Source organism: Cebus imitator, unplaced genomic scaffold (assembly GCF_001604975.1).
Source record: "Cebus imitator isolate Cc_AM_T3 unplaced genomic scaffold, Cebus_imitator-1.0 Scaffold230, whole genome shotgun sequence".
NCBI lineage: Eukaryota > Metazoa > Chordata > Mammalia > Primates > Cebidae > Cebus > Cebus imitator.
Window position 1 is genome coordinate 1,245,233 of NW_016107545.1, and position 23,894 is coordinate 1,269,126.

Here is a 23,894-nt window from a genome sequence, read left to right on the forward strand (position 1 = left end):
TCACAACCATCTGTTTCAGAAGCCCCCTGATCAGGCCACAGAAGACCACACATATCAGCAAAGCCAACACAACTGGAAGCCAACAGATCATCTGGAAGGGATTTCTCCAAGGGACTACTCAAATGGCACAGATCTGTGTCCAAGGGCAATGCTTATGGATTCTACCCTGTTCCAGTCATTCCCTTGCATGGATACTCTGTGAGGTCAGTTCTCATACATCAAAGGATGCCTGTGCTGATTCATAAAGTTGTGCAAAGATCAGAGGAGAAAACGCACATGTTTCAGCAGAGGGTCCAAAGTGACGGCAACAGATCTTTCTGGGCTTCCTCCGGAGAACGCTCTCCTGTTAGTTTGGAGTGAATGGTGTTCCCGCCCATGTAGTGCAATACTCTCCTTAGACAACCTCGCTTCTCTGTGGCCAGGTATGCTAAAAGGAAATGCTACATGAGAAAGTGCCATTCATCAGAAACTGGCTTCCAGGCTCAGGTTTAGGTTGAAGTAAAGAATGCTCAAGGATCTTGGAGAAGTTTGAAGCAAACAAAAGAAACTCAACTTGTACCTGTCAGTATCTAAGAAGGAAACAGACGACACAAACAGATTAAAGTGAGTTCAAGTAAGGGACTATGTGCAAAGATGTGGTAGGCCTGAGGGGATCAGTGAGATGGGGTAAAGCACCCAAGGTTTACCTGCCCTGGCCTGGATTGGCAAAGGGGAGAGCAGGCACCAGTGCTGGGGGAGGTACAGCCCTGGAAAAGGCAACTGTCAGACACTGTGGCCTTCATTAGAGGCACACAGACCCTTAGGAAACATGTGCCATGCAGCAGGAGTGAATGCTCCCACCTCTCTCTATCATCCTCTGGTCTATGGCTGGTGAGATCTGAGATCCATTTTTTATTAGATCCACCTGCTAGAAGAAGGAGGACAGGGGATTCTGGGAGATGAATAGACAGCTTCCAGGGAACGGAGCAAGTGGAGCAGATGCTCTAAGAAGAAAACACAGAACCTCCTCCTCACACTCCAAGGGCCGATTCATTTGATCTAGAAAGTGCGACGCCATCCAAGGTGTTACAATTTCTTCTCAGTTCTATTTTACGCTATTGGAACTTCTCAACTTTTATTAGCCACTAGGTCTGTAATTGTATAAAAGGAAATGAGAGCAAACCAGCAAGATGAGTAGAAAGAGAGGAGTGGAGTTTGCTAAAGAGAAATGGCTAGAGAAATGGCAACACACCTCAAATGGCAACACAGGCTCAGCCTGTGGACTTGGGTTCTATGCCGCAGGTAGGTGTGATTATGAGGCTCCGATGGCTTTCTGGGTTTTTTTTTATTAATTCAGTAATTCAGAGCAGGGCTTACGCTGTTTACTACAGTGAATATTTCACAGTCGAATTGTTCATAATAGAAGGAAAAGTGTCCTATGTCCAGAAGCTTTAGAGATGGAGTGGCTTACTAAAGGGCCTGACCCCTCAGAACAAGAAAGGTGAGAAGAAAGATTGTATTCCCTTTAGGCTCAGAGCACACAGCATGGCATGGAGGCTTTCCAGATAAACCCTCAGACTGCTGAGGGCACTAGACAAGGCAGCCCCCACGAGAGCCCAGTGCTGACGCCACAGGGTGAAAACTCAATTTTCAGAGGCCAGAAAGGCAAGCAATTATTGGAGGTTTACACAGGGGCACTGTGTTAGATTGAATTATGTTTTATCCCATCTAGAGGCATTCCAAACCACATAGCCTTAAATCCTGTAACAGCCCAATGAAGAATATCAGGCCAAATTTAGCTAATGCTGGTGACTTTTACCTTAGTCCTGTCTGGGGGCCAGTGACCCAAAAGCACAGAGAAGCAGCGTATCTCTCATCCTCCATGGGATTAACAGCCCCCGAACCCTCAGAGGCAGATGTCCAAAGCTTCTGCACAATTCCTGGCTGTGTCAGACATGGACCCTGTCTGCAGTCTCAATGAAACCACTGCTCAGAGGAGCCAACATGTGAGGTAATAGGAGAAAAACGCACAGTAAGTTGCAATGGTCTCTATGTATTAACACATCTCATGTTGAAAACCCAGGGGAGGGAGAGACCCTAACCTTTGCGGAGTTGGCCACAAGCTTTATGGTGGAAGGGGAAAGGGTGAGCAACATGGCCAAGAGGGACTCTCCTGGGCTCCGAGTCTTCATTTCCAACCCCCTCATGAGCATTTGTGGTCATCTCCAACATAAGGGGCTTAACTTCCTCCACAAACCTCATTGTCTTCCTCAAGTTCATTACTGGGTCACCATCTTGATTATTGGTCCCCATCTTCCCAGGCTCCTACACGGAAGACAGTGGGCTGATGTGGCTTGGGTGTGTGTCCCCTCCAAATCTCATGTTGAAATGTGGTCCCCGGTGTTGGAGGTGGGGCCTGGTGGGAGGTCCTTGGGTCATGACAGTGGATCCTTCGTGAATAGCCTGGTGCTGTCCTTGTGGTGATGGTGAGCTCGTGCTTGGAGTTCTCATGAGGCCCGGTTGTTGAACAGAGCCCGAAGCCTCCCTTGCTCTTGCTCTCGCTCTCGCTCTGACCACGTGATGTGCTGCTCCCCGCCTGCCTTCTGCGATGATTGAAAGCTTCCTGAGGCCTCATCAGAAGCTGAGCCTATGCCAGCACCATGCTTCCTGTACAGACTGCAGAATCATGAGCCAATTAACTCGCTTTTCTTTGTAAATTACCGAATCTCAGGTATTCCTTGATAGCAACACAAATGGCCTAACCCAGGGCCCACCTTGGTGGATCCCTCTGCACACCCGATTGGCCCCTAGATCCTGGCATTCAGCTTCTTCTTCTTCTTCTTCTTTTTTTTTTTTTTTTTTGAGGTGGAGTCTCACCCTGTCACCCAGGGTAGAGTACAGGCTTGAACCAGGGAGGCAGAGTCTGCAGTGAGCCGGCACAATCTCAGCTCACTGCAAACTCTACCTCCCTGGTTCAAGCCTCCCAAGTACCTGGGATTACAGGTGTACACCATTAAACCCACTAATTTTTGCATTTTTAGTGGAGGTAGGGTTTCATCATGTTGGTCAGGCTGGTCTCCAACTCCTGGCCTCAAGTGATCCACCCACCTCTGCCTCCAAAAGTGCTGGGATAACAGGTGTGAGCCACTGCACCCAGCCTGGTAGTCAGCTTCTAACATGTCTCTTCAGTCATTCTTTTTCACTTGCCTCCCCGACTGTAGAAAGTTCTCCTAATCAGCCATAGGCCTTCACTCTCTTTTACCGTCATTGACTCATTAGAGGACCACCTGAGCTATGTCTCAAAAACAAGGCCTGATTGTTGTTAATAATAATGCTATCTCAAAACTTCCAAGAGAGTAAGCCCAAATGTTCTCACTGTTAAGAATAAGTGTATGAGGTGATGGATATATTAATTATCTTGGTTTAATTATTCCACAATATATACTTATATCAAAACATCACATCGTGTCCCATAATATATACAATTACTATTCGTCATTAAAAAATAATCTGATTGTATGGCTTCTTCCTTTTCCAGAACCATAAAAGGCTTCCTGTTATTCACAGAGAATCCCTGGTTTCTCAGCATGCTCCACCACATCCACTGAAATCCGCCCTCATCTCCCTCCCCATCTCTTCTCTTTCCCTGCTTTGTCTGTCCTGGTCCTCATGAAGTCACCTGAGGTTTCCTGATCTCCCTGCACAGCTTCACACGCTTTTCTTTATACTGTGATTGCAACACCAGCACTCAAAAGAAAAAAAAGTTATAACAATTCGTAAGTACAATCTTTTCTTTTCTTCTTTCCACGTGGTATGTTAAAATATTTCTGTCCATCTCCATTTTAGCACTTACCTGGTACATTCTGCTAAACTCTATTTTATTAAATGGAGATTACATCATAATAGTTACCTAATGCATAGAATGTAGCAACTATGCCAATAAACACAAAGTATATAATACGTATTTTTATGTTTTGAAATACAGAATTATGTATTTTTCATATAAAGGAAGAAATTCTCTGTTTTTTAAAAATAACTATATTTGCTACTAATACGTTTACATTTTATCAAAGCCTATTTTCTCTTATTTCCCTATAGTATCGTATGCATACACTGCTAACAAAAGTATTGTTTCTTGCAGGTCATAGGGTATGGGAATAGCATAAAGAACTCCTGCAGACTTGGTAACAGCAGAGATGAACCCCACAGTCACTGGGTGAGAAGTGGCCTTCAAGAAAAGAACAGGAACCACATAGCTCTGTGCTGTCCAACAGAACCTGCTGCGATGATGGGGATGCTCTCTATCCTCACTATTCATTGAGGCAGCCACAAGCCACAGCTGGCTATTTATAAGCACTCAAAACGTGACCGTGCAACAGAGGAGCTCGTTTTAATTTTACTTAGTTTTAGCTAAAATAGCCACATGTGGCTAGTGGCTATAGTATTGGAAAGCACAGAATTAGAGCAAACTGGATGCCTTCAGGGCCGACGATGTGGCACCTTAAGAGATAGCTCAGAGGAAGCTGCATGGCCAGATGACAGCATGGACCCAATGTCCGAGATGCTACACGCGCTGCCAGATTTCGATACAACTCTGGGAAAAAGCAGGAAAGACACAAAATAATAATAACCGTCATCATGACAGTGACCGATATCCATCAATGGTCAACAATGTATTGTGCAATTTTACAAATGTTTGACGTATATAGGTTCATTTCGTCCTGCTAACCTTGTGATGTGATGTCTGTTATTACCCCTTCATTACAGCTGGGAATACTGAGTCTTGGAGAGATTAAGTAACTTGCTCAGGGCCACCCAAATGGACTAAGAAGGAGTTAAAATACTTGTATTTTATAGTCATAGAAGAGCAGAGGTTTAAATTTTCAGGAAGTCTGCAAGCCAGTTGTTAAATCTGTTGGGTAGTTTGAAGTCAGGGGTGATAGGAGTATTTACACCATGGGAATGGGCAAATGCTGTGTCAATTACTAAGAAGTAGTCCATTTGAGTGGCCCTGAGCAGGTTACCTAATCTCTCCAAGATTCGGTATCTCCATCTGTGATATAAAATACCTAAAACATCAACATTCCCAAATATTTAAATATGGACTATCTTAGTCCATTTGGGTGCCCTGAAATTGGAATTATATAACAAGAGCAGTTTTACATCTTGACCACCTGAATTTGTGGCCCGTGGTTTGTTCAGGCCATACAGTTTCTCTGCTACTGGATTTCCTGTAGAAAAATTCATGGTCGCCAAAGCCAGCCCTGGGTTCCATCAGCACCATCATGCAGACATCAGTCCTCTTCATTTTGTAGATGGGCCCCTGATTGGAGGGAATTCACACCTAAAGGGAGATGAAATGAACTTAAAATGAGAGGAGGTGCTAGATGAAAATTTAGAATTCCAGTATCAGCCCCCTTAGGGCTGGGCCCTTTGCCAATAAGTAGAGGAAAGGTTAGTGGGTTTTTTTTTGTTGTTGTTGAGACAGAGTTTCACTCTCATTACCCAGGCTGGAGTTCAGTGGTGCGATCTCAGCTCACCACAACCTCCATCTCCCGGGTTCAAGCGACTCTCCTGCCTCAGCCTCCCGAGTAGCTGGGACTACACATGTGTGCCACCACGCCTGGCTAATTTTTTGTATTTTTAATAGAGATGGAGCTTCACTATGTTGATCAGGCTGGTCTCAAACTCCTGACCTCAGGTGATCCACCTGCCTCAGTCTCTCAGAGTGCCGGGATTACAGGCGTGACCTCTTCTTCAGAAGTTTCTGAGAGAAGAAAATGTGCATGCCCAAGAACACTCTGGTGTCCAAGATAAAACGGTGACGCTGCGTGACTATGGATGTCTCCACCTTTTAAGATTCCTTTTCTGTCCTGTCCTCCAGCCCTCAGTTATAACTGAGCCATTTCATTTGAACATTTGGGAATGTTGATATTTTAGGTATATTCCAGATATTTTCAGGCATACACTTTAAAACATTCACATTAACATACTTTGTTATCCTGGTGAAAGGAGAGAAACCAACCTCCGGAAAAGATTTTGCAAATGTTTTCTTTGTTTCCATTTCAAGTTCAAAGCTAAATATGGATATATGTTTCAAATTATATGCATACAGGCATACACACACCACAGGGCTTTCACCCCCTCTTTCAGGGGTAGCAGAGTTGCATTTTGGTTTGCAGCGTGGATTCAGTATGGAGTCCAGGCTCTCAACGCCCTGTATATCAACTTTGCAATCTTGGACACGTGAACTTCTCTCAACTTCCCTTTTCTCCATGTGATATAAAGATGGTAATAGAATTTGTCACTTAGGGTTAACATGAGGATTAAATTAGATTTTTTTTGGAAATATTAATATATGGTAAGTATTACTATTATCTTTTTTTTTTTTTTAAGACAGAGTCTCGCTCTGTCTCCCAGGCTGGAGTACAGTGACATGATCCTGGCTCACTGCAACCTCTACCTCCCAAGTTCAAGTGATTCTTCTGCCTCAGCCTCCTGAGTAGCTGGGACTACAGGTGTGTGCCACCATGCTCAATTAATTTTTTGTATTCTCAGTGGAGACGGAGTTTCACCGTGATAGCTAGAATGGTCTTGATCTCCTGACCTTGTGATCTGCTGGCCTTGGCCTCCCAAAGTGCTGGGATTACAGGCATGAGCCACTGCTCCCGAATAATTATTTATTATCTAAATGAAGCAAGGCAACATATATTCTGTGTTGAAATTTTAATTTTTTCAGCTCTATTGAGGCATAATTGACAAATAATAATTACATATTTAAAATGTACAACTTGATTTGATGTATGAATACATGAAATGATCACCACACTAAAGCTAATTAACCCATCACCTCACGTGGTTATCTTTTGGGTGTGTGGTGAGGACATTTAAGGTCCACTCTCTCAGCAAAAGTCAAGCGCTATATACAATATGGTATTAACAACAGTCACATTGCCAAGTGCTCGATCTTCAGAAGTTACTCATTTTACAAAACTGAAGCTTTGCACTCCGTGACCAACATCTCCCCATTTCTCCCATCCTCCAGTCCTGGTTACCAACATGCTGCTCTGTTTCTGTGAGTTTGACAATTTCAGATTTTGCCTGTAAGTGAGATCGTGTGCCATTTATCCTTTTATGATGGCTTATGTCACGCAGCCTACTGTCCTCTGGGGAATTTTACATTTCTACGCTGATTTCAGTACTGCCTCTGATGACGTCCCTGACACCATTCTACGACCTTCTTCTGTTGTCATGCCCTCACTCCTCACTCAGGTCCGATGTCCTCACAGGAAGGAGCAGGGGTTAGGGGGACATTGGCCCTGCCTGGGCAGCCCTGGGTTCTGATCCTGGCTCCTATTTCTCACGTGTGTCCCTCTGCACATGCATCTCACAGACCAGGGGCAAAGCCCGGTAGGAGCTAACAGATGAGCTTGCAGCAGATGCGAGGGAAGTGTAATCTTTTAAAGAAACCATTTTCATGAAGCAGAAGCGGTAGATTCATGGTGCAGTCCAGGGAGAGCTTACTTTTGGACCACAGAAGGACAAGTTACTCCCCGATCCATCTGTGTGAACACGAATAGCAAAGCAAGCAAGAAAGGGGTAGACCTGCACAAATCAGTGGAAACCAAGACTCCAGACTTCTTCCTTCTCCCTCCAGAAAGGCTGAAACATCTTCACAAAAGTGGTCTGAGGGCCGTTGACGTCACGTATGGCCCTTTCTTTCTTTTCTTTTTTTTTTTTTTTTGAGACAAAGTCTCACTCTGTCACCCAGGCTGGAGTGCAGTGGCATGCTCTTAGCTCACTGCCACCTCCTCCTTCCTGACTAGCTACAATTTCAAGTGATTTTCCTGTCTCAGCCTCCTGAGTAGCTAGGATTACAGGCACCCACCACCAGGTCTGGCTAATTTTTGTATTTTTAGTAGAGATGGGGTTTCACCATGTTAGCCAGGCTGGTCTCAAACTCCTGACCTCAGGTGATCCACCCTCCTTGGCCTCCCAAAGTGCTGGGATTACAGGCATGAACCACCGCACATGGCCCCATATGGTCTTTTTTCCTGAGATGCAAAAATCACTGCAAGGGGGGTTGCAGACTCTATTTCAGGAGTTTCCTAAGGATTTCCAGTAATAATCCCCCACCCAAGGGCAATTTCTGATATTACCTGAATACAGGAAGTGAATCAAATGGATCTTTCTTTTTTCAAGGTGACAGAATGTGCTTTGGGGCCTTTGGGGCACTCCCCTAGGCCCTGATTCTGAGGCTGGGATGAAAGTCTAAAGCTGTTGGCTGCAGTAGACTTGACTTTGTGGCTATTGACAGAGTATCCATTTGGTAGGAAGGACGCCATTCAACTAGACAATCAGAAAGCAATCTCCTGATCACAGGGCGTTTTCTCCCAGCTCCCACCCATAGTCAAAGGAAAGGTAATGAGAATATTGACTTTTTGTGCTTTAAACTATGACTGCTGCTCTGAGACTGTAGGCTAACTAAAAAGAATTTAAGTCGTATTATTATTTTAATTATGTCAATTCAACAGTGTGTGTTAGGTCAGTCAATAATACAAAAATCATGCTGTAAAATGACATTTCTCATATGCATTCTTTATTCCATAACATTTGTTAATGTGTACACTATGTATACAATGTATCAGTTTGTACATACCAAACAGGTTTCCTGGATATTGCAATCAATAAAAGAGCTTTTCAACAGTAATATTGACTCAGATTTTAACTTCATAGGCTAAATATAGAATCTAACCTCTTCGTGAGATGCCACACCACCATGGTTCAAGGGGAATTTTGCAAACAGATTCCAAAATCCAATTTGAAGCATACCATAGAGTCCTTTCTGAAGACACTACTATACTCTGAAATTCTTTTTAAAATGCTCAAACATTTGTTTTAAATTTAAATTTACTTATAATTTGGCAGTGGGTAAGGCATAATGCTACAAAATCAAGCATAATAAGAAAATAAAACATCGGAATGTGTGCAACATTTTTATAATTGCTCTGAATGCCACGAGGCTTTCTCTTCTACTGGGAGAGGACAGCGATCTCTTCTACTGGGAGAGGACAGCGAAGCAGCACAGATGAGGGTGTTTATTCCATGGAGAAGGGACCTGGTCCATCAACAGCCACATCTCATCAGCTCAAGTGCTCTGTGTGGATAAAAATAAGGTAATGTGAGTCTCAGATGGGGAAGTCAAGTCCATGTGCCTTTATTTTTCATCCCTGGGGTGTTAACAGGCCGTATGAAAAGATTAGTGGGTGAAACTCCTGGGTACGTTTCTTCATTCCTTTCTGGTAGTCTCTGTCTAATCAAACCAGTCATCAGGGGTTCTACTATTTAAATTTCTATCATGATAACCGCATCTCAGATGCACTATAAAGGCTTCTATTAACATACCAAGAATTATTTGTTGATGGAGCAGATTAGTGAAGATCACAATCTTCATTGAGTTTAGAAGACCAAGGTTCAAGATCAGTGTAGACATTTCCTAACTGTGTGAACCTGGACATTTCACTTAAACTCTGTCTCATTTTAATTAGCAATACTCAGAAAATTAGTTTCAGGCTGGATACTGTGCCTCTCCCCTGTAATCCCAGCACTTTGTGAGGCCAAGGCAGGAGGATCCCTTGAGGTCAGGAGTTAGAGACCAGCCTGGCCGACATGGTGAAACCCCAATTCTATGGAGAATCACTTGAACCCAAGAAGCAGAGGTTGCAGTGAGCCAAGATCGCACCACTGCACTCCAGCCTGGGTGACAGACAACAGAGTGAGACTCTATCTCAAAGAAAAGAAAAGAAGAGAAAAGAAACAAAAAGAAAAAAAGAGAAAAGAAAGGAAAAGAAAAGAAAAGATAGTATTAGGATTAAATGGCATCATTCACACAAAGGGTTTGATTCAGTGGCTAAGTTGCTGAGTCAGATATTGCGTATTATTTAGTGCACGGGCTAAACAGCTATGCCAAAGAGAACACAAAGCACAGAGGCTTAACTAGATAACAGTTTATTTTATAGTTAAATCGATAACAGTTTATTTTTCTCATACTTAATAGTCCAGTGGCAGGTGTAGTTTTTGCATGATTAGGTGAATAGGTTATTTTTCTCTGTGGCTCCAGTTTTTATTCTGGGGGCTGTGTATCTAGTCTTTATTCTGGGGGTTGTGTGTCTAGAATAGGAAGAGCATCTGGAAGCCATGAACAATGTCTAGGGTTTAGGAATTCACATCCAGGCCCCCTTCCTTCTACAGTCTCCATTTTTAACCCTTCACAAGAATGGTAGGTTGGTCCATCTAATAATGTACTTCAGGGACCTTATCTCATGTGGCTTTTGGGGGTTACTATGACCACCATATTATTGTGTATAATACCGGGTATTTGGATTGTTTCTGTTCTCTCCATAAAATGCAAAAACCTCCTGAGGCTTAGATTCTGTTGCTCCCCAAGTACTTAACATTCATTCAGGTGTAGATTTTTTTAAATATGGGGAAGAAGAAAATTGAGAAAGAGAATAGGAAGAACGGACAGCAAATGGTATTTAAAGTCAATCTCAGTACCAGGCAAGCCCAGGTCCAAGGAAGCAGTGCTGACAGCTTTCTGCAGGGTGCCTGACACCTGCTGCTCAAACGCTGTAAACCATTCCCAGTAAGGTTTCAAGATGGAAGTTTGACGCCAATTTTGAATAGTAGCTGCGAAAAAAAAATACCTTCAGCTCTCTTGCTTCTTAGTTGGGCAGATTTCTAACGTCTCTTAGAATAACCATCTTTACTCATCATCATCATCATCATATTTTATATTTACTGAGAATCCCAGGCAAGCCCAGGGTGTGATTTGCATGCATTATTGATTTTAGTCTCAAGACAGTCTTACGTATGAGTAGGTACTGTGATTGTCAGAGAGCCTCAGAAAACCTGCTTTGCCCGGGTTTGATTGGCCAGTGCAGGGCAGAGCTGTGGGCAGTAGCTGGGCAGTCTTCTCCCCAAACCTGCACTCAGGGCGCTTACTGTAAAAACAAACAAGCAAACAAAAATAACAACAACCACGAAACTACCTACCTACCTGCATCACAGGTACTGGGTTTCCCTTCAGAGTGACGCAAATTGCACGTGTACTACCTGCTACTGAATTGTTCACTTTAAAATGGCTTAGTTTGTGTTACACAAATGTCACCTCAATTAAAAAATGCACTTAAAGAAAGACAATGACACACCAATAATACACCATTCCTCAGGATTCCATGGACTAACTTTTCCATGCAGGGCGGCGTTCCTCCACGTGGCACAGCTGAAATCACTCAAGCACTTCATTCGGCCAAGAGCTAGCCTGCGGTTGGGCCACAGGACATGGGCTCCATCCCAGGGTCTCCCTCCGTGTAGCTCATATGCAGCCCCAGCATCTTTACTGAGGGGAGATCTCTGCTAAGAGGGTGAACTTGAGCCTGCAGCCGTAGAGCTGGGGCAGCTTCCCTCCCACTGTATTCTCCCAGTGACAGCAAGTCACAGGCCAACCTACATGCCAGAGCAATGCCACGTCTTGGGAAGGGAAATCAATTCCCCATCTTGATGGGAGGGGTAGCTTGTGCCGACTGGGAAGGGAAACACTGGTGGAATCTTCCTTGAAGAGCACCACTGGTTCACATGCTTCCTGCGCCCCTCCCGCATTCTCAGGCATGGTGGCAGGTGTTGACTTTGCTGGTTGTTGATGGTTCTCTTTCCATCTCAACTCAGTGTTCTGGAAAGAATATCACCAGTGTCCTGGAGTTGATGCAGGGGGATAAACTCACCTTGTTTTCCTTGTGGAGAGAGCATGGGCTCTGCAGACAGACAAGCCATGCTGAGTTCAAATGCCAGCTCCATGCCAGTGACCAAGCATTCCAGCTTTCCTGGGACTCTGCGGTTCCAGAGAAGTGGGATGGGGTTTATGATGATAAAACCTGGGAAGTGCTATGTGAGCCGGGATAGGTTAGTCACCCTGGATTCCCTACCACTTGTGCTGAGTAAATTCAGGCAAGTAGTTATGGACAGAAACAAAGAATACCCAGATGGGAAGACACTGAGTTTGCTATACCAAGGGAGCCAGCCACTAGCACTTGAATTTGGCAGAGACTCTAAGGCAGAGAGAGGAGGGGAAGAGCTTGTCCTGGAAAAAAAAGGGAAAGGCTTCAGTGCGCTCTGATTGTAGGCTGTTGGCCTGGGGCAGCTGGAGGTGGAATAACTAAAACTGGGACATCCTATGCAACTGACTTGGGAGCCATTGGCTTTCTTTTTAAAATTGTGAGTTGGAATTGGTTGCAAAAAATAGGGAAACTGTCCACCAAGTTCTGAATGCTCCAGGCTGATTTCTGTGGAAGCTGTGGCTTGGCATCCTGGGCTGGTTGCCACAGGTGTACTGGGTCCGAGTTCTGTTGCCATATTTGGTTGAAGCAGCCTCTGTGTTTAGTCTCTCACAGTGTAACAGCTATGAGCCTCAGTTTTCTCACCCATGCAATGGAGAAAATAAAACTTACCTATGAACTTTTTATCCTTTTTACTTATTTTATTTGTTTGTTTGTTTATTTATTTTGGAGACAGAGTCTTACTCTGACAACCAGGCTGCAGTGCAGTAGCACAATCACGGCTCACTGCAAACTCCGCCTGCTGGGTTCAAGCAATTCTCCTGCCTCAGCCTCCCGAGTAGCTGAGATTACAGGCACATGCCACCACGTCCAGCTAATTTTGTATTTTTAGTAGAGATGGGGTTTCACCATGTTAGCCAGGACGGTCTTTAACTCCTGACCTTGTGATCTGCCCTCCTTGGCATCCCAAAGTGCTGGGATTATAGGCATGAGCCACTGCGCCCAGCCACTTCTGAAAATTATAGAGGTAAGTGTATGTTGTAGACACGCTTAACTCTCAATAGCACTCTGTACATGAAGTTTTCTTGGTCCTCTTTTTAATGGATGTCCTGTTACACCGAGGGGGATCTTTGGGTTCTCTTATTGTCTTCTCCCTCATGATCAAATGAGGAGTAACCCTAACTCTAACTTTCTCTAAGCACTCCAAACTTGAGAGCTCTACCTTATCCAGCAAAAAGACACCTTCCTCCCATGGACTTGTTTCGAGCACACATTTTACTACAGGGGCCCATGTAAAGCACCAACTGGCCAGATTAGGGAAACAAGGCTAATTCAGTATAAGCTGTTCATGAGAGTGCTAGAACACTCCCTGCAGGCAGGGAGCCCTGTGACACTGGGTTTCTGCTCCTGGAGGAGAGGCCAACCTCCATAATCCTACGTGACCTAGGGCCAAGCCTGCCAGAGGCCACCTCCATCATCAACACAGGCGTTTGGACCTGGCATGACTCCTACCTGGGCTGGTTCATCCAGCCTTAGGATACCCTGCTCCTGGGAGGTAACCTCATGATGTCAAATTTAGTGCAAACACCCAATCAGCAGTGCAGTAGAGCCCCGAACCCCTGAACTCAGTCACCCTCCTAAATAGCTGGAACTACAGGTGCAGACCAGCGTGCCCAGCTCAGCCACTTAAAGGAATCAATAGCTGTTCGGTATGTGCATCTTTTTCAGCCCTTTGTATATATCCACCTCCAAAGATACACAACCAATCAAACATGAGTGATTTTTTGAAGCATACATTGGCAATTTGTTTCTTAAGAATCAAAAGTTTAGAGGAATCTGTGCAGAATTTTTTTTTGTTTTTTAATAATGTATTAGAAGTATTGCAGTCCTTAGAAGTAATTTCACTAGTTTATTCACTGGTAAGGTGCCCATGGCTTAGGGCTTCAATATAGCTAGAAATAAATTTTAGTAACCATTTGGCATTTTAATAGAAAAGTGAAACAATATTTAGTTTATTCTTTCACCTTTTATTTGACAAATACTTTAAAAGTATTGTCTGCATGTCAGAGGCCAAGTTAGAGGATTGCTGTATGGAAATCAACCAGATAGACTCAGCTCCTTGTCCCCCATGGAATCAAGTAAGGCAAGCAAACATTACATAATGCATTTTGAAATTTCTCATGCAGTTGCAACTGTAGTGAGAGCTACTAGGCAGAAGATCCAGATAATATGGCTACATACAACTGGGGAAAGTGATCTACAAAATCTACATGCCTATTATGTGGTGGAGGCAAGGTGTGTTCAGTAGGGATGCATTCAACTGAAAGTAGCAGCTCTGGAAGGAAAGCCCATCCGAATGAGAGTAGCACCGGCTACTGACCAGAGCTCCCATGCCGAGGAAGTCAGCCGCCATCGCTCACATTTGGCAGAAACTCAAAGCCAGGCTGAACAGTGGGAAAGCTTAGGGTGGACAAAAGGGAAGGCCCCAGGCATGCAAGGATGGGATTGGAAGTTGTTGTCAAGGGGAAGCTGGAGGAAGCTTAACTAGAAGTGGGGCATCTCTTGCCATGGGTTTGGAGAGTATATTTTGGTCCTGAATTGTAACAGGGACAATTAGAAAGAGAAGCTGGATATAATGATATCAAACTTTAACCAATCACTTACACCATAGCATGAAAGTATTTATTAGATAAATATAATGGATCCTTAAGTCTTGAGGAAAATAACACATTGGCACGTTTTTCTTTCAGTTCTTCAAATCCCTTCTGTAAAAATTATAACTAAATAATACACATTTTAGACACTTATCATGAAAAAAGATGGGAGAGCATTTCTGTGACCTTGGAGTGGGAAAAATATTTTCAGGTATGACACTAAAATCACGATTAATAAAAGACATTGATAAACTGCACTTCTAAAAAAAGGTGGGGAGCTGGGAGGCACCCTTCAGGTTCTGACCATTCTGGGCTGGTGGCTGCAAAGCTAAAGGGTAAGAGTTCTGTTGTCTTCTAGGCTAAACTACATATTTTGTCTATTCGTATATTCAGTTCCTCAAAGCAGCCCCCACTGATAATGGCTTGAATTTGTAAGCTAGGGCTGTTCATTAGTTCTACCATATCGCAAAAGTGGTTTCCATAGTTGTGATTCTCTTGGCTCTCATCTACTGAGTACAAGAGACTGTGTTCAAACCAGCCTGGCCAACGTTCTCCTTATGAGAATCCAATGCCTGATGATCTGTCACTGTCTCCCATCACCCCAGATGGGCTTCTCTTGTTACAGGAAAACAAGCTCAGGGCTCCCACTGATTCCACATTATGGTGAGTTGTATAATTATTTCATTATATATTACAATGTAATAATAATTGAAATAGAGTACACAATAAATGTCATGCGCTTGAATCATCCTGAAGCCATCTCCATGCCCCCGCCCCCCAAACATGGAAAAATTGTCATCCATGGAACTGGTCCCTGGTGCCAAAAAGGTTAGGGACCTCTATTACATAGATTTTCTCCCACCTCTGCCACCCCGAGAGAGTAAGATGAATTCCTCCTCTTGTTCCTCCTCCTCCTCATCCTACTCAATGTGAAGCCAGTGAGGATGGAGACCTTCATCATAATCCACTTCCACTTAATGTATAGTAAATAAATCTTCTCTCCCTTGTTATTTTCCTAATAACATTTTTCTTTTCTCCAGCTTACTTTACTATAAGAATACAGTACATAAGTGCTGGGTGCTGTGTCTTCTGCCTGTAATCCCAGCAACTTGGGAGCCTGAAGCGGGTGGATCACCTGATGTCAGGAGTTCAAGACCAGCCTGGCCAACATGGTGAAACCCTGTTTCTACTAAAAATACAAAAATTAGCCCGGCATGGTGGTATGAGCCTGTAATCCCAGCCACTCGGAAGGCTGTGGCAGGAGAATTGCTTGAACCCGGGAGGCGGAGGTTGCAGTGAGCTGAGATCACACCACTGCACTCCAGCCTGGGCAATGAGAGCGAGACTCCATCTCGAAATAAACAAAACACAAGTACACAGTATGTAATACATGACATACACAATACGAGTTAATTGACTGTGTGTGGTATTGGCAAGGCTTTCAGTCAACAGTAGGCTATGAGTAGTCAAGTTTTGGGGGATTCAGAAGTTATAGGAGGATTTTTGACTGCATGAGGGCCCAACACCTATAACTTCTGCATTGATCAAAGGTCAACCATAGAATCTCTTTAAGGTACAAGCTCAAAAGACAGTGTAACAGAATGGAAAGTTACATGTCACTCTGTAATAAACACATTTAAAAGCAACGTATATAGTAGAGAAAACCCTCTAGAGAGTCACTCACAAGGGCCTTCATACCTGCATTGGAATTTCCATCAACAATCTCCCTTTAACTTTTACAAATGAGGTGATTTTCCTGTTTTGGTCAAAATAAATTGAACTTTGGTCTCTGTTGAAAGCATTGCACACCCAGATAAGATGTTTGCAGGCAACCTGCTGAGCACGCATGTCTTATTATTGCTCTTTCTGACAGATTCTCATCTTGTGATCACCTTGTAGGAGGAAACCAGGCTAATGAGAGTTGGGACTTTGGAATAGGAGACTAAGAGGAACAAGACTGATTTTTGCAGAGAGGGGAAATACCGAAACCCAGGAGAGGCAGCCCACCTGAAGAGTCTGTAGAATTTCCACTGGCATTGAACTGGCCAGACTGGATTTTCAGAGCACACGAAGTCTCCACATTGTGGTTCTTCTCTGGTTTCCCTGGACCAGCGGCCCCCAACCTTTTGGACAGCAGGGACCAGTTTTGTGGAAGATGATTTTTCACAGATGAAGCAGGATGATGGGGGATGGCTTCAGGAAAGAACTGTTCTACCTCAGATCGCCAGGCATGGGTTAGATTCTCACAAGAAGTGAGTAGCCTAGATCCCTCACGTGTGCAGTTCACAATAAGGTTTGAGCTCCTACGAGAATCTAACGGCACCGCTGATCTGACGTGGGGCAGAGCTCAGGTGGCCATGTGAGTGACAGGAATGGTGGTAAATACAGATGAAGCTTCCCTCACTCCCCAGACGTTCACCTCCCGCTCTGCAACCTGGCTCCTAACAGGCCTCAGGCTGGTGCTGGTCCGTGGCCCGGGGGTTGGGGTCCCCTGCTCTAGATCCTTTCTGAATTTGATGACATGAGAAATAATACCAGGTGAAGACATGCTGCCTTCCTTTCTCTCTGGCTGACATTCCAGTCACATTCCTGGGCCACAGAAATACAGCTATCTTCAGTTGGGCTTTTTGCTTCCCCCAACAGGAAGGTGGTTAAAAATAAGAAAAACTTTCTCTAAATAGCAAATGCTCTCTGGTAACCCATCTTTCTACATGAGCCAAAGTATTTTTTAATTTCTCATTATGCAGCAGTGAAATGAAAAACAAATAATCAGGACAAATCTCAAATCTGAATGATAAGCTTCCCTTCCAGAGGGCACATTAAATATAGTTAAAACACAAGCAATCAGATAAAACCCGGGGAAATATTGAGCAACTACAAAAAGATTCTGAGATAAAAGGTTATTACTAAATAGGTAGACGTTTGCAGATGATTCCAGGCAAAGTTACAGTGTTGGCCACTTGGATTTGCTTCCAAGAAGCTGGTGTGTGTATTTTTCAAATTTAACATTTAATTGCTTTCCTTTAAAAAAAAGGATCTACATGTTCTTAGAGTAATGTCAGAAAAATTTGAATACATTATAGCTAAAAATTTAAATGTTCATTGTGGCTTTATGCAGAGTAAAGGAAATACCTGTTTAAAAAATTACATTCCAGAATGCATATTCTAAAACTGTTTTCCAAAAGGCCTCACTCTCATATCAGGACTTCATTAATCTAAAGTTCATGAAATAGGTAATATTTCAAAATTGTAAAACATAAAATCAGCTCAAACATCCAACATTTGCATATAAATAGAAAAGAACTCAGACCCAGACTACTAGGGAAAAATGATTTTCTACATTTTTCATACAATTTTCACTAAATTAGCCTTTAAAAATGTCCTTGTCATGCAGATTGATTTTTTTTCTTCCTGTTTAAACAATGAAAATGGATTTTTTTCCCAAAGAATTGCTGCCTGAGACAGTGGACCTCAGTGAAAACCTTCCTTAAGAGAAACCAATAAAGTGATTATTTTCTCTGCATTTTATTTCAGTGTTTGCACCTGTATTCATTGATCTGCTCCTCTCCTGTCTATCAGAGTCCAATCATCCAACCAGGGACTTCAGAGCCCACTGTCCCCTTGCTTCCTACAGGAAAACCTGCCTGGGTACTCTTTGGAAAGCTTTCTGCTTGCTTAGTGTCCATCCAAGGGTTATTTTCCGTGTTATCACACACCCTCCTAGGAGGGCTGAGCCTGCTCCCTCTCTCTTCACGTTCTGTGTGATAGTTGTAAAGCTTGGTCAATTTATCTCTCTGTATTGGTTTTCTATCTCCACTGCAAGCTTAGTGACTTAAAACAACATGAATTTACTGTCTCACGGTTCAGTAGGTCAGAAATCTTAAGAGGCTCTCCTGGTTCCCTGGGTCGCTGGTCTGCACTCCTCTCTGGGGGCTCCAGGAGAGAATCTGCTTCTAGCTTTTTTGCATTATTGGTACAATTCAGTTCTTTGTGGCTGTAGGGCCTGAGTCCCCATTTCTCCCTTGGCTGTCAGCCGGGAGCTCCTCCCTGTTTATTAAAGCTCCTCTACTTCTTGTCCATTCACCTTCATACCAGGACTAACATACCGAGTCTCTCCCTTCTTTGAATCTTTCTGACTTCTGCTGTATCTGTTCTGTGTCCAGCTGGAGAAAGTCATCTGCTTTCAAGGGTTCATGTGATTAGGTTGATCCCACCTGGAAAATCTCCTATCCCAAGGGATGAACCTGTAACTACATCTGCAGGGTCTGGATTTGGCATTAAACACATCTATTTCTGGGTTCTGGGGATTAAGAAATAAACATCTTGTGTGTGAGGCGGGGCATTCTGCCTATTACACTCCCTCAAATAACCTAATATACAAGCAAGATGCATTCATGTGCAACAAATGTCAACTTCTTTATATTTCTAAAAGCAAACCAGTCTAGTTCAGCTTCCATCACAGTGGCTGGCAGGAAATCCAGTCTGGGGACTTTAGAGGGCTGTCTTTCCTCGCTCATGTGGGAGCCTCTGCTGCCCTGGGGGTGCAGTGTCCAGCAGAACAGATGAACGCTTGGGTCTGTGGTCTGTCATGGCTGCCACTCTTGGGCACTCCATCCTAGGTCCACAGGATCCACTCAGACACAACCGCCTCTCCTCCTTTCAAGCCAAGATAGAGAGAGAGACCTCTGCTGAGGGACCTGAAGCCCACCTACCTAAGCAGGTGGCCAACTGCACCCATTTTATGTCCTCAGGTGCTGGAAACAAGTGGGGAGAAGCCATACTCTTCCACCCCCCTCCAAATGGGGCCACTGATCAACTGGACACCAGAACATTTTCTCCCTGTGAGACCCAAACTTTACTTCAAGAGTTCTTTAGAACTCAAAGGCTCCTTATCTATTTCCTGGGGAAATAGCACAAAATGCAGGAGAACGTTGTTAGAGTTTGTTCACACACACACAAAGCAGCATTATATTTCACTTGTGATAAAATGTATGGAAGAGTGGAAAGAACTGGGCATAGTGGGATGAGACAGGAAGCTCACAAGAAAGCCCCGCCCCAGGAACCACAGGTGTGCCTCTCCCATGAAGAAGACACACCACAGCAGATGGGAACAAAAACCCCAGAGCAGAAGCCTGGACGTCAGTCCTGGCTTCCCACTCCCAACCCGTGTGACCTTGGACTAGCCACATAACCTCTCTAAGCCTCTGTTTCCTCATCTGTAGAATGGGTTTAATTATAATGTCTTAATTATAATTAAGTTAACCTTGGTAAGTGGTTCTGAGCAATGCTTGAAGGGCAAGAACTGTATCTCTGCTTCTTTCAAACTAGAGTTGATAGAGTTGCTATCAAAAAAGAATTTTGTTTAATGATATTAAAGGCCCCCAGCTCTTAAAATCAACTTTATTATTGCAGCTATTTATTTATTTTAAGAAAAATAACTTTTCTGCCTCAAGAGTAAAGCTCTCCCTCTCAGCGTCTGCAGGCTGAGCCAGGGTTCTGGTTCTGTGTAGCAGGAGAGCCACAGGGAAAGGACTCAACCATTCAGCAAGTTGCTGCGGCTTGTCTGAAGCCAGGGTTTTGTTTTAGTTTTTGTTTCTTACTTTGGGGGCATGAATGACATCAGGGTCTTTAACGGAGGCTGTCTAACACAAGAGACCATTTCCACTCTGCACATTTTTCCCATAAGTTAATGTTCCAAAAATGCTCCCTCACAGAAGTTATATGTAGATATAGGAACACACGTGGTTGGACGGAACATGCTGGACATGGGTGATGAAATTATTGACTCTCCAAGTATTATAAATTCATTGTTAAGCCTGTGGAATTTGGCAGACTTGACTTATTGGAAGTGCTGTCCAGGGACTCACTGATGCATGCGGGGGTGCTGGTGGGTGTCTTCCACTCCGTCCTTTTTAAACATTTGGTGGTTTGGCTCTGTCCAAATGCTTGGCTGCCTTGTAACTGGAGAGCTGTCCATTGTACTGAGAAGAAAATTTCCAAACAGGAACATAGCACACATCTTTGAAGATGTAAGATTCTCTGACTGTAACTGGTTTAAACACACCTAATGTTTGGTTACAAGAAATCGTCATTATGGTACGTCAATACTAATTACTCCACACTGTTATGCCATGGTTAGCATAGAAATTCCAGTACACAAGGAAAACATCATAGTTCATTTCTCTTCACTCTGATAATGCCAAAGTCTGACTTGGCTTGTTTCAAATGGGTATAATCCAAAGGAAATAAATTGAGACTCTCCTACAATGATTAAAGGCATTACTGGGAGACCTCTGAAAACATCAGAATAAAATTATTTAATCTAGATCTACTGTACTCTCAGACATGTCCACATCCCAGCCTCAAATCCACACATTTTCTCATATGCGTGTTTGAAGTTGCATTGGAAGGGGATAAACTAGTTTCTGTTTGAGCCAAACGCTTTCTGGCATGAATTATGCATCATCCGTGTAAGCTACAGAACTTAAAAGTACAAATAAGTAAATGTCACTTTTGAGTTTTCCTCAAAGAGCATTCTGATTTGAAGCACACTATGGACACAAATACTGCAACTATTCTTTTAAATGTCAAAGAATGCAAAATTTACTCTTTATACTTACAAATCTCTCTCTATCTCTCTGTCTTTCTCTTTCTCCCTTTCCCTCCTCTGTCTTCTGGATCTCAGTGTAGTGTTCAAGATAATTACTATCAGTAATGAGCTTAGGAAATTCAGTAATTTTTGTTCCATGATGTTTTAATGTGAGTACTTGGTTTGGCTGTGTGACTTATGAACGAAATTACAAACTGCCAAAATTATAAGAAAAAGGTATATCTAGAATGATCATCAGTACCTACCAAAATAATTACATAGAATCCAGCTTTGTACATAGTAGGAGCGAAATGTATATTCTAAGACTGGTTTTCCTAGGAATACTGGAATGAATAAAACCCCTAAAGTTTGGAGATATTTATATCGTAGACAATAGTCAAAATGTCATGCATTATTTCCTTCACCCACAAAGATTTTGACTGATTTGAGCTCCATTCCATTAGGAGGATGATCTCTGAGCAAATACTATTGGCAGGCAAGACGGCTGGTGAGTTTCATCAGACTGATACATTTGAAAAACCGGCTGCTTAGTCGCAGTGGTGTGTACCCCAGGGATGAGATGATCGTGTCTCCATCCAAGAAGTGCCAAAACTCTGGTTATGGACAGAGGTCGGTTTTAGCCATGAAAGTCTTTGTAAGAAATCATTTCACCCAGGCATTTGTAAGGGCAGGGATAAGACCATTTCCTGAGTGTGTTTCTCAAAAGTCACCATCATCCTTTGCTTTTCCATCCAGTATGTAACTATGTGTGTGAGTCAGGCAAGAGGCTCAGGGCCAGAGCAGTGCTGAGCTGTGTTCAGGGGCAGAAAGAGAAATAAGACATGTGTTTTCCTTAAATGCTCTGCCCCTGCTCCTTGCACTGTTGATCTCGCTCTTTGGCTGTGGGGAAAGTGGTGGCAGGAGAGCCTGTGTGTGTGTATATAAATGATTTGTGGGGAAGTGCAGGATGAGTTGATGTTTTCTTTTCTTTCCATTTTTTTTTTTTGAGACAAGGTCTTGTGCATAGTTCACTGCAACCCCAAAGTGCTGGGCTCAAGGGATCCTCCTGTATCCTCCCAGGTAGTTAGAACAACAGGTGCATCCCACCTTGCCCAAATAATATTTTAGTAGAGACGAGGTTTCGCTGTGTTACCCAGGCTGCTCTTGCTCTCCTGGGCTCAAGTGATCCTCCAGCTTCGGCCTCCTAAAGTGCTGGGATCGCAGGCATGTGCTACGCCACCTGGTCAGTCTATGTTTTCTTAACTGTGTGCTTTTAAGCCATAGTTGTCCAAAGCAATGGAACTGGATAAGAATCAATTTCAGTCAACTTCTTTCTTTGGAATGTCCCTTTTTCTTCTTCCCACAAATCTAAGTGGTCAGTGTCCCATTTCCAGCCCCAGCCTCTACAGAAAGCCCACCCTGGTTCCCAGCTTACCTTCTTTCCCTAGAACCCTCCAGCACTATCAGCTGGGGCTGCATCATTTAATCATCAAGTTTGCTTGATTGCCTGTTCAGCATGCATCTTGTTTTCCCAGTGAGGTTAGGACCGCCTTGAGTGTTGGGAGCATTTCTTATATTCCCAGATTTGATTCCCCTCACCATCTAAGAGGGTACACAGGCATTGGAAAGAAGCTGACTCCTTGACTGGTTGGAACTGGAGACACGAACCTGATACGTGTGCAGCTGACCCTTGCTAGTTGGGGAGAAAGTGATGACTCAAGGGTCTGTCCAAAGACACAGCAGGCTCAGGGTTCCCAGCCATGGTGAGAACCAGGACATTGACCTAGGGGGAGTGCACAGGTGTGGACAAAGCCGGGGATCCTTCTGACTGAGATCCACTATGACCTTGTGGGTTCTTCAGTAAAAAAATGTGTTCAACTAAGCCAACGTCTAGTGTGTGTGTGTGTGTTGGGGGGTGTGTACAGGATTAGCTGTAACCATTTGATAGGACAATTAAAAGCCAGAAATAAGTAATGCAAATTGTGAAATATATGGTACAACGTTTTAATGTCTGAAATAATTAAGAAGTTATGAATCATTAAAAGGATAGAAAATAAAAGCAATCAAAATAATGCTCATTCACAGACGCTAGAAGGATTGAAGAGGTTTTCCAGGAGCTCAAGGTGCTGGCATTATGCAAAATGACCTTGTTTGTGCACAGTGTTTGGATTCAGAATATTGGGTAGGGGTGATTGAGTCTGCTGCACCTAGGACCATAAAATTTGCAACTCTCTGTCACTCCCAAGGACTCTTCTTTTCTTGAATTTTTTTTCCTTTTCCCCTACTTTCTTTTCTCTTCTTTCTCTTCTTTTCTCTTTTTTCCTTTGTTTTTATCAACAAAGACACCATGATCATTTCTGCCTCTTGTTTCTCTATCCGTCTCCCACAACCCCACCTGAAGTCTGTCTTCATATTTCAGTTTTGGGAAGTAGTGTTACTTTTTTTGCAGTTTAAATTACACTGTATAAGCGTCACCCTTTTTAATGTGCAGGTCTGAGTTTTCACCAGGTGATCACTACTACAATCAAGAAATAGGAAATGGATGGGCACAATGGCTCATGCCTGTAATCCCAGTGCTTTGAGCCATGGTCAGAAGATTGCCTGAGGCTAGGAGTTTGAGCCCAGCCTGGCCAACACAGTGAGACCTCATCTCTGCAAAACAAAACAAAAACAACAACAAAATAACTGGGTGTGGTGGCACACCCCATAGTCCAAGCTAATTGGGAGGCTGAGGTGGAAAGATTGGCTTGAGCTTGGGAGGCTGAGGCTACAGTGAGCTGTGATCATACCACCTCATTCTAGCCTGGGTGACAAGTCAAGATGCTGTCTGGAAAAAAA